This window comes from Choloepus didactylus, chromosome 2 (assembly GCF_015220235.1).
Source record: "Choloepus didactylus isolate mChoDid1 chromosome 2, mChoDid1.pri, whole genome shotgun sequence".
Lineage (NCBI taxonomy): Eukaryota > Metazoa > Chordata > Mammalia > Pilosa > Megalonychidae > Choloepus > Choloepus didactylus.
Window position 1 is genome coordinate 122681511 of NC_051308.1, and position 19019 is coordinate 122700529.

Consider the following 19019-nt stretch of genomic DNA (forward strand, 5'->3'; position numbering starts at 1 on the left):
TGTTGACCAAATGTACAAATATAAAAATGTTTTTACATGTGGGAGAACAAATAAATGTCAACTTTGCAAGGTGTTGAAAAAGGGATGGTATTGGGGAAAAATATAATCAATGCAAACTAGACTCTATGGTTAACAGTAACATTGTAATATGCTTCCATAAATGCAATAAAGGCAATATACTAAAGCTAAATGTCTATGAGAAGGGGATATAAGGGACGGGTATGGGATTCTTCGTAGTGATATTGTTGTCTGACCTTATTATTGTATTGTATTGTGTTGTGTTTTATTTTTTCTTTTATCTTTTTTACTATTCTTTTTAAATTTTTTAATATTTATATATATATATATATATGTATTTTGGAGTAATGAATATGTCCAAGTGTTGTTTATGGTGATGAATGCACAACTATATGATGATACTGTGAACAGCTGATTGTACACCATGGATGATTGTATAGTGTGTGAATATATCTCTATAAAATTGCAGGGGAAAAAAATAAACAGAGAGATACAAGTGCTGGAGAAAACGTGGAGAGAGGGATGTACCTAATCACTGTTGGTGGGGAAGTAGAATGTTATAGCCCATCTGGAGGACATGGGGTGGTTCCACAAGAAGCTAAGTATGTGGGTGCCATAAGGTCCTCCAACTTCATTATTGGGTATATACGTGGAAGATCTGAGAGCAGGGACACAAATGGACATCTGCACACTGGTGTTTATGGTGACAGCATTCATGATTTGCAATGGATAGAGGTGGCCTAAGGGTGCATTCACTGATGAATAGAATTGTGAACAGTGTATGCAAACAAGAGAATATTGTATCCTTTGAAATTTGTTCTATAGCTACTTGTTAAATTGTAATTTGAAAGCTATCACCTTTTTTGTAAATATATTGTATTTCACAATAAGGAAATAACTGAAGCTATGGTACTGTAACTCATAACCTTGGAAATTTCCTTTATAACTACTTGTTAAAGCATACTTTGAAAGGTATTACCTTTTTTGTATATATGTTATATTTTACAATAAGGAAATAACTGAAATTGTGGAACCATAACCTATACTATTCTTTGAAATTTGTTCTCTTACTACTTGTTAAATTTCACTTGGAAAGTTATCACTTCTATGTATATATGTTATATTCTATAATTTAAAAAAACTCAAAAAAAAAAAAGAATATTGAGCAGCTGCAAGAAAGAATGAAGTTGCGAGACATGCAACTAGATGAATGGATCTTGAGGATATATAGTTTTAATCAAAGTTTGAAACTTTTTGGCTATTATTGCATCAATATTTTTCTGCTCCAACTACCCTTTCTCTCTTTCTGGGACTCTAATTACATATATGTTAGTCCACTTGATATTATCCCATAGGTCACTGCACCTCTGTTCATGGTTTTTCAGTCTTCTTTTTTCTATATGCTTTAATTTGGATAATTTCTATTGCTATGTCTTCAAGTTCACCGATACTGTTTTCTGCTGTTAAGCCCATCCAGTGAAATTTTCACTTCAAACTCTGAAAGTTCCATTTCATTATTTTTTATAGTTTACATTTATCTATAAATGTTTTACCTTAAATTCTTGAACATATTTATAATAACTGCTAAAGTTCCCTCTTTGTTAATTCCTCCATGACGGTGACTCTTTGGACTATTTCTATTGACTGATTTTTCTCCTCCTGGTTATGGGTCACATTTCCCTGTTTTGCATGTCCAATAACTTTTTTTATTGGATTCTAGGGATTATGAATGTTACCTTGTTGAGTATCTGGATTTTGTTATCTTTCTTTAAAGAATGATGAATTTTGTATGGGAGGCAGTTAAGTTACCTACAGATAAGCTTGATTTTGTTTATATGTTTTTGTGTGTGTGTGTGTGTGTGTGTGTGTGTGTGTGTGTGATTGTCTTTAAGTCTGTTAAAGCAGGTAGTCTTTAGAGTTAGTTTAACCTTACTTCTAATTCATAATCTTTCCAGGGTCTCTATTTATGGTGGTTTGGAGCTATTTATTCCAGAAAATATCTTCTTAAACTTAATTCATTCCTGTGGGTGTGAACTCTTGTAATTAGGACCTTTTGATGAGGCTACTTCATTTAAAATGTGGCCCAGCTGAATCAGGATATATCTTAATCCTGTTACTGCAGGCCTTATAGGGACAGTCACAGAGAGAGAGAAAGCCAGAGGGAGCTCCGGAAGCTGAACCCTGGAAGAGAAGGGAGAAGCGAAGGGAGGCTGCCATGTGCACTGCCACGTGACAGAGGAGCCGAGGGCCAAGGGTCACCGGCAGCCAGCCCCAGAACACCGCGGTCTTCTGGGAGGAAAGCATTACCTTGATTTTGGACATCTCCTAGACTCAAAACCATAAGCCAATAAATTCCTTTTGTTTAAGCCAAACATTGCATGGTATTTGCTTTAGCAGCCAGGAAACAAAACACGATTGAAGGCTCAGGTATTCATTAAAGACTCTCTACTCTCACTGGTTGGAACACAAACAACCTTCATCCCTGTGCGAATGCTGGGTATTTTTCAGCTTACAGATCTTCAAGAGTTGTTTTATTGCTTGGCCTTGTGGAGTTTTACTCTGAGCCTACACACTTTAGTATTCCAAGACTTAAAAGTTCCCCTTATACAGATTGCTGAGGGTTCTTTCCCCATGTTGCTTTCTCCTCTCCTGTACTCTGCTCCACAAATTCCAACCTCCACCTCCCTGAACTCTGATCTCTGTCTCCTAAACTGTTGTGACCGGTTGTGGTATTGTTTGTCTGTGAGTCATTTTATAGACATGAGGGAAACTGACCTGCAGACAAAGCTAAAATGACCAGAATGGCAGGGAACAAAGGAATAAGCTGGGTCCTTTGGGACACCATTAATTCACTGAATCAATCAACCCCGAAGCCACCTTTCTTTGGGAATTTATTGCTATGAGAAAATAATATATATAATTTTTAAGGCAGTTGAATTGGGGATTTTTGTTATTTGCAGTAAAAAACATCATAATTAATACAAATTAGTCTACCAAAACAATACTAATTGTTAGCAATTTTTCAGTAACTCGGTAATTGTTCATAATTTAAAAACACAATTTTAGAGCATATGTGCCACATAGAAAGCATGCTAAGAGTTTTGTATATATTATCTCATTTACTATCATAGCAAACTTAGGAGGTAGCAAGTATTAACCCCATTTTACAGTTGCAGAACTAGAGGCTGAGAGAACAGCACATTTTCCAAGTTTACTAAAATTTACTGTATTCTTAATCTATAAAATTTACTCTACTTTATCTAAAATTTATTCTCGCTGCGAATTCAATCCTAGGCCTATCTAACTTCAAAGATAAACTGTTATTTAACCTTCCTAATATTGGTTTTCAAGTCTCTGGACTTAATCTAGAACATAGTTCTTTCCACTTAAAAGGAATTTAAAAAAAGCAGGGGAGGGGTTTGACAAGATGGGAATTCAGGACATCATAATGTTAGCCCAGTCTCTGGGAGGAGGGAAAATACTAATCTGAGTGCTGAATCCTTACTTCCCCTCCCTCTTTCAGAGGGAAAAGGTTTGCACACTTTCTGCTAAGTCATCACACCAGCTTGATCATTATAAAGAATAACTCCACCAAAAACCTAAGCAAGTGAGCAACTGGGAATTAGGTCCCCAGAACGAAGAGATCCCGATGTGGGGCAAGGTGGAAACAGCAGCCAAGAAGCATCACCAAGGCCACCTGAACTGAAAGAAGTTCCCAAATCTGAGTTAGTGCCACAGAGGCTGAGAAACAAAAGGAGCTAAAGAAAAGCCTCCAAGACCCACGTCATGGTCTTGCTATTTTAAAGGGTGCTGGAAAGAGCTCCCAATTCCTGAAATCATACGTCTCTGCTTGGAAAGCCACAGTCATAGTGTTAAGACTTTAAGAGATGTAAAAAAGGGAAATGTGTTATGCTGGTATACAAACACTATAAATCCTTCAAACCCTTACCTTAGTCAGTTGGTTTAAAGTGAAGTTTCTGAGACCTGTTATCAGTGGAAGGGAGAAGAGAGAGTGCAGAAGAAGGGAAAGAAGAAGGGCATGTTAAGGTAAAGCAAAATGTGTAGCGCTCCTGTTCTAGAAGGTAAACTTCACCTATTCACCTTTTTGCAATGATCACCTCCAGTCAGAGCAAGATAGGAGGAGGCATAAGGCTAAAAAATGGTATTTCTGCTCCTGGTTGCTCTCTTTCCAGTGGATGTGGACAAGAAACCTGGAGTGAGTGAGCAAGTGAAAAGTGAGTGCGTGACTGAAAGCCCATCACCAACAAAGAAGAGGACACCAGGAAGGAGTTCAGGTATGTGTTGGGGTTGTGGTGAGCAAAGAGACAAGGTGGGAAGGAGAATCACCCTTCTCTCCACCAACCCCAGAAACTAAAACTGGCAATAACTTGGGTAGAACCAGCTTCAGAAGTGGGAAGGAGACAGAAATCCAGGCATGACTGATGGAGTAAAAAGAGCAACACAAATTGTATTAGATATGGATGAGAACATGAAAAAATGAAAACAGTGACTTTGGTAGGGTGGTGGGATTATGGATGAATTTTAAAGGTCTGTTATTTTGATAAATAGCTTTTAAAATGACATCTTGTTGTTGAAAGTTGTCCGGCGCCTTCTCGCTCGGTCCCGCGCGTCCTGTCCTCGGCCGGCAAGGAGAACAGAGGGAAAGAGGGAGAGACGCAGACAAACTGACACTTGAGGTACGCAATGGCAGTGAATGCAAGCCTTTTACTGGAGCCAGGAAGAAAATTTTCTCTGTTACATATTCCACACGAGGCCCTATACCCCGTGGGAGAACAACCTCTATGCGGCCGTCAGGCACGGCTCCCTGTGGGCTGTCTCCCCGAGGCTAGCCCGGGTAATTTCTTATATACAATAGTTACAACCAATGTGCTGGCAGTACGCAAGCGTGTACAATAGGCTAGCAGCAACCGCTGCCTCATGCGTCATATGCGGAAGCAGGATACGGGCGCCATCCTGGCTCAAACGATGGGCGGGGGCTACTCTGGAGCAGGTCGCGGCGTGTCCACTAGGCCTTAACCCGGAAAGCGGCTCCCCACAGAAAGTCAGGATTCTGTCTTGCTATTCTATAGAGTCCTGCCATTTCCTGGAATTTAACTCCATGCCCGATGGGCTGGTAGCACTTTAAATTGATCCTGAGAACAAAGAAGCAAGGCTTTGCCACATTTTAATGGCCTCCAGCTGCCGGACCAGTCCCTCCCTGGCCTTAGCCACACCCTCCGAACGCTCAGCTTTGGGGCTGCCTGTGCTCCTGAGGTTTGGCTTCCTCTGAGTTAGATTGGCCCTCTGGGAAATGTTACTGCTGGCATTGCCATCGCAGAAACCCTTCCTTCCTTTGGCATGAGGGGTCTGGCTGACTTTGCTTTACCCGAGTTCATCCGTGGGGAGGAACCCAAGCAGCACTGGCTTGAGGCCATCTTTCTTCTCTGCAGTTGCAAGGTCAGCAGAGAGACTTTGCTGAGAAACGGGAAGACCTAACAGTCCCCTGGCCGAATTTTCCATTTGGGGTGGATGAAATGATGTGACCCAGAGGCCCCCTCCAGCTTCACCCTTACCATATCCTGTTTTGGGGCAGGGACGAACAAAGAAAAGATGAACCATTCCATACTTCACCAGATTGGAAGGTTGCTCTCCCTTCCTCCCAACAAGGAGAATCTAGATGCATCAATTATTTACCTCCTGTATGTATTAAGTTTTTAAAGTTTTGAATGAAATGAAACATAAGTAATTGATTAATTCAGTCAATAGCATTTATGGAGAATTTATATGCCAACACTACATTAGGTAGAAGACAAAGGTGAGTAAAAATTACTACTGTTTCCAGGCAGATCACCCCTCTAAGTGCTAAACACAATCTAACCAAGCCAGTATCATTTGCTTCCTAGATAGAAATCCACCAATTTTTGCCTAACCTTTTTTTTTTTTTTTTAATTCTTTAGCTCCTCTACTTAGTCCTGTTTCCCTCCTGTGCCTTTAGACATTTATATGTACCTTTATTAACATGAACTTGTAATGTAACCACTGGTGTGTATATTTATCTCCTCCTCTAGATTCTGAGCTCCCTGAATCACTGTTATCCCTAGATCTCATGGCAGTGGATGCTATGTTTGGGTGCCAGGCAGAGGATGTGGGATGGAGCCTCGCCCTCAAATGGTAGGAGGAGCAGTGGCACCAGCATCACCTGGGAGCTTATTAGCAGTGCAGACCCTCAGGCCCCTCCCAGACCTATTTAATCAGAATCTGCATTCTTTCAGGATCCCCAGGTGATTTCATGCACATTTAAATTTGAGAATCCCTGGGTTAGAGACCCACATAAATGAATGGTGAATACATGATTGGGTGCATGTTTACACGCACATTTTACGGAGTCTGAGCACCCCCCAAAAGGAGGGTCTAAATGACAACCTCTGGAAACATCCTTTCTGAACTCTCATTGTGGCTCTGGTCTCACCCACAACTTTCCTCCAAAATGGTGGCTGAACTGGGCTTAAGTAAGAAGTAGAGGAAAATGAGTTGCAAAAAAGAGGGGATTCCACCTGGCTTGGGTGTGATCGAGGACATTACTCCCTCCTCAGATCAAATCTTATCAGCACAGCAAAACTGTTATTGCAAAATCCCTTTGCATAGCAAAGATTTCTAAATTCCTACTGCCTACTTCTTTTAAAGAAGAATCTCAAAGAGTCATATGATTTTAAAGTTACCCAGTTAACAAATATTTGCTAAGCTTCCACTTCAATTCCTTCATTTCACAGAACAAACCAAGACCCAGTGAGGCTGGAGGGGCCCTTCTCACTGTGCATAGAACGGCTGACGTGACCCAGAACAGCATCTCTGGCAGTGAGGGAAAGCTCCACTGACACTGCCTGAGTTACCAGCCACAGAACAGCAGGGAGGCTTTTTAGATACATGAGTGGGCAGCAGGGAACAGGGCTGGGACCAGAGAAGGAGAGGAATAGAATGAAGGATGTCATGTGGCAGATGAAAGAGCTTGCTCATGGGTACACATGAATCTTCTTCCTAAGCTACCAAAAATACGTAGGAGACTTCGAGGCTGACTGAGAACCAGCAGTAGCACTACTTGGGTAATTCTGTTTATATCCTAAAGCTCGTTTGTTCTGATGGAATGAACAATAAACTGCAAGGAAGGACCTCTGCTTTTTCCAAGTTGAGTGACCCTTGGCAAGTCAGCAAACCTCTCTGAGACTTGGTTTCCTCATGTGTAAAACAAGGCAATAATAACTGCCTACCCCCCTCATGAGAGTATTGTTTCATGTGATATAAAATACTTGGTAGTGCTTTGTGAACTATAAGTGAGAGTAAGGTATTATTATTAAAAGGGAGAAATGTCAACTCCCAAGGTCAGAGCCTAGGAGAAGGGGTTGTAGAATAGAAGGAGAGAGATAACTAGGAACCTAATATTAAAGATTTTACATCTGTGGCAAAAGAGCTAAGAAACGATGTGAGACAGCCAACTGTAAGTTGCCTCTAGAAGGGCTGTGTGTGAATGGTGCCCCCTGCAGTTGTGCAACATGACAACTCTGGTTTTTTGTAGGTCCAAATTTCTTAATATTGTGCTAAAACTTGATTGTGGGTTTGAATCACCTGTACTAGACTGCAATGGTCAGGACTGTAAATGGGGGAACTCATGGGCGGTACAGGGGGCTAAGGAAGGTTTGCAAACTATGGCATAGTCTGTGAGTGGAAATACCTTAACCTCCACATTACCCTGAGTGGTGGCATAAAAAGTTTAACCCAAAGTCTCCCAGACCAGCATGTCATATCCTGTCTAGAAGGCTTTCCCAGGCAGGGAGGAGACCCACTCACCATTATGAAAGTTATTGTCATTATGTCATAGTCTTGGGGTTTCCGATAACAGGCAGGCAACACATGGAGAAGCACAGGTTATGGAATGTGGTGCTCCAACAGGTTCTGGCCACGCAAATCGAGGTGGAGCCTTGGGTGCCAGAAACCCTTCTGTTGGAATCTAGAGCGGCCCCGTTTATGTTAGAAATTGCTGTTAGCCTCACCCTGGTGGATCTTATCAAAATGGAAATTTGGGGTGTTTTCTCAGCCTAAATGGGGTGTGCGTTCCTTAGAAAGGAATACTATAGGATGCTGTACTAATCACAATTGGAAAAAACTATTGCAGCTATTTCCTTGTTCCATAAAGAAATCCTTAGCAGTTAAATCAGAAAGTGCATTCTTGGCAGGGACTGCCTGGGGTTTCTGGAAAGCCATTCAGGGCAGACACCTGGGGCCAGACCCTTCAGGCAGCAGCAGAGGTATTCCCTGCTTCTGGATCCCAGTGGCAGCTGCTTTGTGAGCCACTCCCCAGGGTCCCCAGTGGCTCCGTTTTCAATCAAGCAGTCTTCAGTCAGTCATCAGGTCCCTTTCAGCTCCAAATTTCTGTAAGTCATCAAATATTCATTGAGCAACTAAGTATTTCAAGGCGCTATCCCTGGCACTGTGGAAGTTCCATGGTTTCTTCCTTCCCTCCCCCACTCCCCAAGAGCTTATCTATTTGAGAAGCCAATGACAAAAATAGAGAGCAACACTCTTCTTCGCTTACCATCTTCTGCAAAGCATTACAAGCGAACTATTTTTCCAGATAACTGAAGCTTATGCTATCGAATGCCAAGATTTTACTGGAATCTGTTTTGACGGAAATCTTTGCAAAATGCATTTTGCAGGTCTCCGTTTTCTTAAAGTGGTGGTACTGAACATTTTGTAAACTTTCTTTAGTGTTTTAGGGTTACTATTCATTTGCAATCATTTGTTCGACAAGTGGTTATTGGGGGATTATTTTTGGTTGGACCTGTAACCTCTAGAAATACAATGGTGAGCTGTACATAAATCCTGCTCTCCAGGAGCTTCCAGAGAATTGAGCGTGCAATGTGCCTTGTGGGGAGCTGCTGCCATAAAAGGGTAAGCAGAGAGGGACACTTGATCTAGTCCTGAGGTCAGGAAAGGCTTCCAAAGGGATGGCCTCCAGGCCAAGAACTGAAAAACAAGTAACAGTCAACTTAAAGGGGGAATGAAGAATTGAAGGGACTCTTCCAGGTAGAGGGAACTGCAAAAGGAAAGGTCAAGAGGCAATACAGAATGTGAGGAAAGCTTCAGAGGAGACTGCAGCAGTGGGCAGGGGGCAGGTGGGGGAAGGTGGCGTGGCGGTGTGTGCAGGGCAACTGATACAAACAAGACTGGAGGCTGGAGACATTACAGAGACAGGATATGAAGAAATTTCTATGCAGTTTGATACACATTGGATGTTCATCTACTTTTCAGCCTGTGTGAAGCACAATTTGATTAATCAATAGGCAAATATTTATTGGCCACCAATGACAGGTAGTGATTATAGTAGCTAACATTTATTGAGTGCTTACTATGTGCCAGGCATTGCACTAAGCACTTACCTTACTCAATCCTCACCATAGTTCTATGAAGTAGGCATCAATATTATCCCCATTCTCTGGATGAGGAAATTGAGGCTCTGAGAGTTTGGGCAGCTTGCCCATAGTCACGAAGCTGGTATATGGTGCATACTGTGCTGGGTGCTGTGGATGAGGAAGATATTTCTGGGGAGATCCTCGTAGACATGCGTGACATTTTAATGACCTAGCCTCAGAAGTCACATACCATAATTTCTGCCATTGTCTATTGATTGAAATAGTCAAAGATCCAACCAAGTTTAAAGAGACAAGAAACCTCATCACTCAATGAGAAGAATGTCAACATCATATTGTCAGAAGAACATGCAGGTTAGGAGATATTATGGCTGCCATCTTTGGAAAATGCAATCTGCCTTGGGATAACCTTGGAAAAAGGTCAGTAGATGGAAAGCTTGATTCACTGCCTGCCTGGGCACCTTTGGGTAGTGCACAAGCTGTGGGAAGGCATGCAGCACCCTTGATTTCAGAAGTTTTGCTTTGGGAAACAGAGAGTGCTCCTGGACTACCATAGTGTACCTCCTGGGAGTCATTTTTGCCTTGCTTTGCTAAGGTCATGGCACCAAGGGTGATGTGGCTGGGTGTGCAGCTAGTAATAATTCTAATGATGTTGATGGACTCTAGTTTACCAAGCAGTGGTGGCAGCTGGGGGTGGGGGTGGAGTGGGGGATGGGGACAGCTGCAGTGGTAGATGCCTGACTGTGAGTGGGGGAGGCAATAGTTGTAGTGTTTGTCCATGAGAGCTGATTGCATCTGAGTCACCATCTTTCCCTGGCAGACAGCAGTAGTAGGCTGTGTTTCACTGAGAATTACAAACATGGTGGTTACCCCTGAAAAGCTTATTAAGGAAGGGGTATCCTGGAGAGGACTGGAATTTCTGCTAGTAAAGTGGTTGGAGGCTAAATATATTCAGCTAAAGGTTGACGTCATTTGCTGGTGTTCCACCAAAGACTCAGAAGTAAGCAAGTATGAAAAAAGAGGAATCACTGGATAATCAGATCCATATCATGGAAATGGGTGGCCTGGTAAGTGAAATAGTGGGAGAAGAGATCAAATAGGTAAATTGTGAATTGAAAATATGACTTGGGAGTTCATCTTCTTGCTTAGATCTGTGGCTTCCAAACATTTTGATTGGTCTATCGGTATGAAAATTTTGAGCACTTCCTGTCAAAATGACTGTTAGTCACTGCTGCACTAGTATATTCCGTATATTAAAAACATATTCAAGGAAATAAATTGAAGCAGATGAGGTAAAATAATTTTTAAAGAAAATTCTAATAATTTTTTCTGTACCCCCATAGATCAGTGTGCACATAACCCATGTTGTAGGCCACTTCTCAGACAACAAGAAAGCTTTGAAGGATCTTAATCCTGGGAGATGCAAACTCAAGGTAGCAAATGAGGAAAATGAAGCTGGTAGAGGCTGAAGAAAGGGTTCCTTAGTACCTCCAGAACTGGGCAGGCCCTAGCTCTCTCTGTAGTTCTGTTACCAAGAGAATCTATTATTCAAGTGTGAACTTAACCTGGCTCCCTCCTCGTTTTTCACCTCTTACTCCTTTCCCAGCTGTTCATGTTTGGAATACGGATTGCATTGTATCATATACTGAACACATTGCACCAAGATCTGTAGACCTGCAACACTTCAGAGAAAAGAAAATCACGTCTCATTCTGTCAAAGCTTTTTCTTGATCCAGCCTGAAAAGATATCCCGTCTGTCGTCCTCGGTTACCAAGTGCTGCAATTTCTCTCATCATCCAAATCTTGATAGCTCCCTTTCTTTGGCGGCTTGTGTTGGAACCTCGTGAGTCACCTGATGGACCAATACTGCTGGTCTGTGTAGGAGAATGTCTGATAATATTGTGTAATATGCACTCAGCAGTGTGAATACGCACAGCTGTTGACAGTTACTTCTCTCGGCAGGCTTAAAAACACAAGTGTCAGTCCATGCTGAAGTTTTGGTGTGGCTGTCCTGCCTTTTTGTTTGTTGATCAAGCCCTCCGTGGCAGTTGATTGGAGCACACTTTCAAACTGGTCATGGGGTGCAATCCCCTGCCAATACTGCTTCCTTTTAGAGTGCATGTGGCCCATTTGTGTCACCTGCCAACGTTGGGAACCCAGGTGCAACTAGTTATTCAGTCTGAAGGAGGGTGCTTGATAAGGGCGGCAGAGATCAAGCCTTGCTTGTGACTCCAGGATGGAACTCCTTTTTTACCTCATCTGCTTCAATTTCTTTCCTTGAATATGTTTTTAATATACAGAATATACTAGTGCAGCAGTGACTAACAGTCATTTTGACAGGAAGTGCTCAAAATTTTCATACCGATAGACTGATCAAGATGTTTGGAAGCCACAGATCTAAGCAAGAAGATGAACCCCCAAGTCATATTTTCAATTCACAATTTACCTATTTGATCTCTTCTCCCACTATTTCACTTACCAGGCCACCCACTTCCATAATATGGATCTGATTATCCAGTGATTCCTCATGGTCGTGCAAGGCAGGTTCAGCACTTTGTGTATGAGTGCCTCCTTAAATTTTGTGGCCAAAGGCAACCTCGCTTGCCTCACCCTAGTCCTGTCCTTGCTTTAGGGACCCACTTCCCTCTCTAGACTGGCTTAGGGATCGAGCTTTTAGGATTTGGGGAGAAGGATCATATCCACCAGGATTCAGCTGAACCCCAACTGGTTTGAGCATACACCTGATTCTGAGGTTTTCCCACTAGTCCAGAGGGTCTGAGCCCAGATGGAGTTGGAAATGCAGTCTGTGATGATTCAGAGTTTTAAACTCCTGTCTCCAAGGCTAAGGAAATGAAATAGCAGAGGCTGGGGGAGATGGAATCATTCGCATCCCATCCACATCCACATGTCATTGTGACCCTTGGTCATAGCCTGTGTCTGTCAGTTAGGAAGCCCTCGCCTTTGTGAGCTCTGACCAACAGACCATCTGTTACCAAGTTAAAAATGCCTCTGCAAGACTGCTGCTCAGCTGAGTCTTTTACCTATACCATTTCTACCTCAATGGCAGTGATATTGTTAGTGGTATTTCATTCACCCTTTCATTCCTTCTGAGTCCTTCAGAAAAAAATAGGACTTAATGAAACTCTTCCAGTTCATATACTTCTACCCTTTAAGTAAATCTTGAGCGTAGGTCAAAGGTTATCAGAATAGTTCCAGTTGCAGGTTAAGCAGCTTTCCTCTGCCTGGACACAGTCAAAGCATTTGATAAAAGGAAAAAATGGAAATAAAGATTTTTTTTCCTTGTAAACGGTGGCAAGCTGGAAGCAATCTAAATGTCCAAATAGGGGACTGGCTAAGTCAGTTATGGAAAATCAACTTGAAGGAATGTTATGCAGTAATTAATTAAGAAAATAACTTTAAGAAAAAATATGTTTATAGTATAATGTTTTACTAAGAAAAAAAGGCAAAATACGGAATTATATGCTCACTATGTGATATATGAGCTTACACGGACAAGGACTGGAAAACTGTACATAAATAAAATGGGTTATGTTGGGATGGTTTGAGTTTAGTGGTGCTTTTTTTCTCATTTAAACATGCCTGCAATGATGTTATTTATTTAATTATAGTGATATTTTTAAAAAATTCCTAAGCATTGTGAAGATAAAGACAGAAAACAGAAATTGGGAGGTGGAGTGGAGGTTGGAGTGGGGGGGAGGGGCAAAGAGAGGTGAAGAGTAAAATGGGGTGCTATTTTTTTCACTCTACTTGGTAGGGAATCAAGTTACTACCCACATTGAAGGATCAAGAATTCAAAGTTTAAGAACAGTATTTAAATTTATAATGATAACCAAAAAGAACCAGAAGAATGGAAAACAATATAATTAGCAAAATATGTGAAGAGGACAGGAAATGGTGAGATAGTCTAAATGAGCTATATTTCTCATCATTCACAGCAAGGGTTAATAGACATGGAATAAAGTAGTTAAATCAAGAAAGTGATGTAGGCATAGCCTTTATAATTATAATGTTATCTGTGAAAAGAATTAAAATTAAATTCTTGAAGATGGTTGCCCTTGGATGGTAAGATATGGGAGAAGAAGAGAGGTTTGGAGAATGAAGCAGGAAACTTTTTGCTTTTCCATTTAATACCATTGTGTACCTTTTGCATTTTCTAACCAAGTTCATGTATTACTTTCATAACAGTTATTCCTTATACAATTAAAAAAATTCCTAAGCACTTTAGAAAGAATTAAAGATGATTTGATGAAGACTGGAGATTTGTATTGTTCAGTGAATGAACAGGTCCCATTTCGAGAGGCAGGACTGTGGGCTCTGGATTAGACCGCAGCTTTGCCACTTTCTAGCTCTATGAACTTGAACATATTCATATCTCACCATCGGCTACTGTAAGACTAAATGAATTAGTATATGTATGATGCTTAGGAAAATTCCTAGCACAGGGCAAGCACTAAGCAAGTATCAGTTTTCGTAATTATACTGTGGGTAAGCTATGTGCCCTAAACCACCTGGGTATGGGCAAAAAATAAATAAATTCATAAAGAATTTCTCTGGCTTGATTGCAACCCCTTCTTGTGGGTCTTCTCTGATTGTTTCCAAGAGGCTGCAGGGATATCTGACAATAATCAAGGGTGGACACTGCCTCTGCTGGCTGGCCAGAGAGGTGGGTCGTCTCTTCCAAGGATGCGGAGGCCCCTGCAGCTTCAGCAGGTGGAAGCTTCTGCTGATGCCCCAGTGGCACCGTCTCCTGCAGATGCCGAGTCCCACCAAGCAGCCCCCTGATGCCCCAAGCCAATCGACTGTGTCCTGCCATCCTCTCCTGGGGGAAAGCATGCCTTTCGCTTTTTATGTGTTTGCCGCCTTCTCCTGCACTCACACTAAGACAGGAGTCCATCGGGACAGATGGCAACTCTGAGTGACACACGCTCTCCATACAGCCACTCTTGCCGCTGCTGAAACATTGAGCTGGTTGAAGATCGGGTGTAACCGACTCCCCCAGGAGGCCCCACAGGCCTTTCTGCCACCCGCCTCCCTCTCGTCAGTAGGATAAGCCCAGACCTGACTGAATCCTCATGTGAGGACGGCTCTGCTCCAGCTGGGACGCCACGCAACACAAAGCCAGACTGACATCCAACCTGGACTAAAGGACACTTGAGTGCAGGAAGGAGGAACAGATGCCCAGACAGCCAAGGGCAGGGATGAGGAGAGCGGGGGAGAGAGGGAGGTGCTTGAGGCGGCTGCTGACTGGACACGGAAGGTGGAAGGAAGGAGGAAGGAGGTCAGAGGGAAGGCGGCTGCTGGAAGGGAAGAAGGGAGGTCTCCAGCAGATGCTAAAAAAAGACCTGCAGCTCCTTTTGAGCAAATCAGCTTCAGCATCCCCCAGTGTCATTTTCCATCCCTTCTACCCCCACCTCCCCTCCTTTGCTGGTTTCTAATCTACACAAAAAAGGGTGTTTGAGGTTTAGAGGGTAGGGGTTGGTCTTCACAAGTGTGACTGACTCTGGGAACCTTACTCTAGGGACAGACCTATTACCTAAAGTAATGCTTTCTTTCCCCCTCGCAGGAACGGGGAGGAAAATGGGGACAACGTTCATTAATACAGGGGGGTGTGTCTGAGGAGAGCTGGATGTTGTGCAGAGGGAAGAAGATGTAAAATAAAATGCCCTGGTGGAAATAAAGTGCTCAACCAGTCCTATAGCCATTAAAGTAATAACGTTGCATGGTAGGTTTATCACTCCCTTGCAGCTCCTCAGTGTGGGAGCTGTGGCTCTTTTTAAAAATGAGAAGAGTTGCGTGCTGCTGCTCCAGTGTGGAAGGGCAGGTCTCCCTGCCTCACCCTCCAGTGCTCCCCACTCTGTCCTGCCACCCCCTGCCCCCATCCCCAATCTTGGACTTCTCCTAGCCTCTAGAACCATCGCTAAAATCCATTTCACTCTTTAATTAGATTTCATGGAGTAAGGGATTGGGAGGGGTGCTGGCAAAGGCTTTCAGATGACCTCTTTCTGTGGAGAGGGGTAATGCTGTTGGTAGGGGAGATGGGACAATGGTTGCTATGGAGACATATTCCCAGACATACAGACACACACTCATTTTAATGCCCCCCCCTTTTTTTTCCAGCAGAGGAAGGATCCGGTGCCCTATTTTTAGTGTCAGATTTCAGCAAAACAATTCACTTTCATTTCCTCACACACGTACTGCTGGGTTTTAAAGTAGGTCACATTTTCTAACCATATCAAAAGCTCAGATCTGTCTTGCTTGAGTGCTGCAAGGTTCCACAGAAGATTTTACTGATTGAGGCGAAGATCTCAGACTTGTCTTGGTACAGCTTTCTTTCATCTTTGTTTGACAGGCATTAGAATAGGCAGAATGAATAGCTGTAGGTGAATTCACATTTTAAAGACTAATGCAAAATGTCTAGGCAGTGATAATCGTTAGAGGAGGTATAGAAATTAAAAATGACAAATTTGTCTGTTATTCTGTTATCAGATTATTAGTGATTATTATAAAAATATTCCTTGAGTGCCGATGCTACATGACCCATTGGGAAAGAAATAAATCCCGACTGGTAGCTGCCTGATTTAAATTTTTTTATCTTTGTTGTAGATTGACTGGGAATGTCAGACTACATGAATCCAGAGTTTGGGGTTTTATTTCTGCATCTTTCCAAGTTGCAATTTGTAAGTGTTTCTGCCTGCATCACTTGCTTTGTGATCTCTGCCAAAGCTCCCAATCTTTCTGGGACTAGAAAACCCTATTGACTGGAATCAGCACTAGATGTTCCCTCCAACAGAACTAGCCCAAGGCGAGATTGTAAATTGGCCAAAGCCTCTTCAACAGTCCCAGACACTCCCTGCCCATCTGCCCAGTGCCCCCTACTCCCTCAGGGTTTGGTTCCTCTTCACAAGATGGCAGCAAATCCAGACTAATTTAGGAAAGCCTACCTTCTTTTCTCTTGACACTCAGTATTTATTATACTGGACCCTTTGATTCTGGTGGGAGAGTTATTTTTACCCTGGCAGAGATATCCGGCTTCCCTTTCATAACACAGAGTGGGGAACAGTCTGTGTGGAGACAAAGGGTGCCCCATGTTTTGCAGCTTTTAAATTTAATAGCCTAATAGAAAAGAAAGATTGGAATGAAAGGCATCAAGATAAATAATACCGACAGTTTCATCCCAGATAGTGAGAACTCTTCTTCTTTATAACTTCTTGTATTTTACAAACTTCAGTTGAGCACACGTTGCATTCTTGATCAGAAATGAAGGTAATGAAAAACAAAAGCAAAAACAAAAGTCTTGGATTGAATGGCTACTATGTGTCAATTGCAATGCTAGGAACATTTTGTGTATAATGTTCACAACCTCACTCTGAGATAGATATTAAGAGCTCCATTCGACAGATGAGGAAACTGTCAAGGAGAGAGTTTGCCTGAAGTCATGCAACTAGCAAACGGTAGAATGAGGATCCAAATACAGATCTGTCTGAATTCTAACCCAAGTTCTGACATCCTAACCATAGTCTCCTCAAATACCTGTAGCTGCCATTTTTGATATTATATCAAATCCTCACAAGAGCTAGTTGCGGGTTTTTTTTTTTGTTTGCTTGCTTTTCATTTGTTTGTTTGTTTTGTTTTTACTCTTAATTCTGCAGTTGAAATAAAAAACAACAACCAAAACCAAACCTGAGGTCAGAAAGATTAAGTAATTTATCCAAAGTCACAATATGGAAATGGGGGATATCTGAATCCAGGTTGGTATAAAGCTCATGGTATCTCCCCAGGGCTGAGGGTTCACCTCAGGGGGTTGAGAGAAGCCTTAAAAGGGTATTCTATTTAAAAGATGCCCCATTGCCATACACACAAAATTCTATTAGTTAAAAATTTTGAGTTGTGACTATCTAGTAAAATTTATTTTCCTGCTGTGTAGATCCCAGAATGGCTCTAGCAAAGTCTCTTAACAGGCAAAAGTCTAGGACAGGAGGCCCTCAGTCAGACTGTTTGCTGGTGTGGGTGCTTTGCTTATGAAGACATACATAGCCTCAGGGAGTGTCCACCTGACTCTCCAGTAAGATTTTCAAGCTCTCAGGCCAACAGTGACTATAACTATCCAACCCTGCCTCTTAACAGGGTTGGTGACTCTTCAATTAGTTACAACATATATCTAGATTGGATGTATTGACCTGATTCCAAAATCTTAAAATAAGTTTTCCCTTCTTTTTCATGATAGCTTCTGATACTCCTTTTAGCTGGGTGATGTACAAGAGTTGTTTCAGGCATCATCCAAATATTTCTTCTGTTTCTTTTCATAATTGTATATTGGTATAATCTTTGTCTTCAACCCCCCAAACAATGACAAGATTCAAAGGATGGTGGATTCATAAGACTCAAAGAATGGAAAGAGATTGGATCCCTGAATCTCTAGAGGGTTACATGAAAGAGAAATACATTTCTTTTGTATTAGAGTAACTAAATTCTTAGATCTATTTTTGGTAGTGATTTATTTATTCTTTTCTAGGTAAAACATAAGTTGGTACCAGGAGTGGGGACTATCAATACAAAACCCTAAAATCCATGCGTGGCAGCAGAGTAGAAATTCAAGCTAGAGCTACCTGATCTTCAAGACATTACGGAAGTGGTAAGGGACATGCTCTCTGCCTTTGGCCTGCCATCTAAATGGACCAGCAGTGTTTTGGGAACTTAAAGGTAAAAAAGACAAATATTCTGACTCTCAAAAGAAACAGTCAAATAAAACTGTGGTCCCAACCAAGTTCCATTAAAAGCTCTGTTCTAGACAATGAGTGACAGCTTAGCTGTTAGAATCTAATTAAAGATGTTGCTTTCCCTCCAAAATTTATTGTTTCTGATGACCTCAAATAGCTGCCATTAAATTGGAAGTAGGGATGGACAGAGGATAAAGATCTGTAAGACCAGAGCCTTCAAGTTTAAAAACTATATTTAAATAAAATCTTTGTTGTGGTTACTTGTGCCTGGGACCAACAGAAGACAAATCGAACAAATGTCTACTGAATTTTACCAAAGAAACCACAACTCTAACCTGCAAAAGCCTGTGACTATTCAATTTTAAAGTAATCCTTGTGCCTACAAATCTGCATCAGCAGGAAGCAGACTATGAAATCTGTGCAGCCTTCCACAAGGTTATACTTGCTGAGTCCTACCTCGGACATGGCCATAAAGGATAATGGATACAGAAGAACCTCTCAGAGGGCAGTTGAAAGACCCCTTTTGTTCAAGAAAGGAATCTATTCTTGCCCAGCAAGATTTGACATCTGTAGTAGACTGCAACTTCTGGGGATTTTCCATTTTTTGAATGGTAGTTTTTATTGTGATTTCCTATTGTTTCTCCATCACTGTATATGTAGCATAATGGAGAACAGATAACTCTTATTTTAATTTGTGGTTTGAAGACTATGGAACAACATAGCTTGTCTTTAAGATCACCCAAAGATCCTGATTTTGAACTGGATGTAGTCCCTTGATAAGACTTTTTCCCAGCGGAGGGAGTATGCTCTAGATAAGGGAAGAAGGGTACACAAATGTATT

General features: G+C 41.9%; 1 long non-coding RNA gene across 2 annotated transcripts; it reads left to right on the forward strand.

Moving 5' to 3' along the window:
• The first annotated feature begins 4020 nt into the window (after nt 1–4020).
• On the forward strand, nt 4021–18176 carry LOC119521059. 2 transcript variants are annotated; one of them, XR_005214293.1, is made up of 4 exons: nt 4021–4065; nt 4212–4313; nt 16065–16138; nt 17974–18176. It is a non-coding gene; the product is annotated as an uncharacterized LOC119521059 (long non-coding RNA). The 2 variants fall into 2 exon arrangements; XR_005214292.1 differs by having other exon boundaries at nt 4023–4100.
• Nucleotides 18177–19019: the final 843 nt, after the last annotated feature.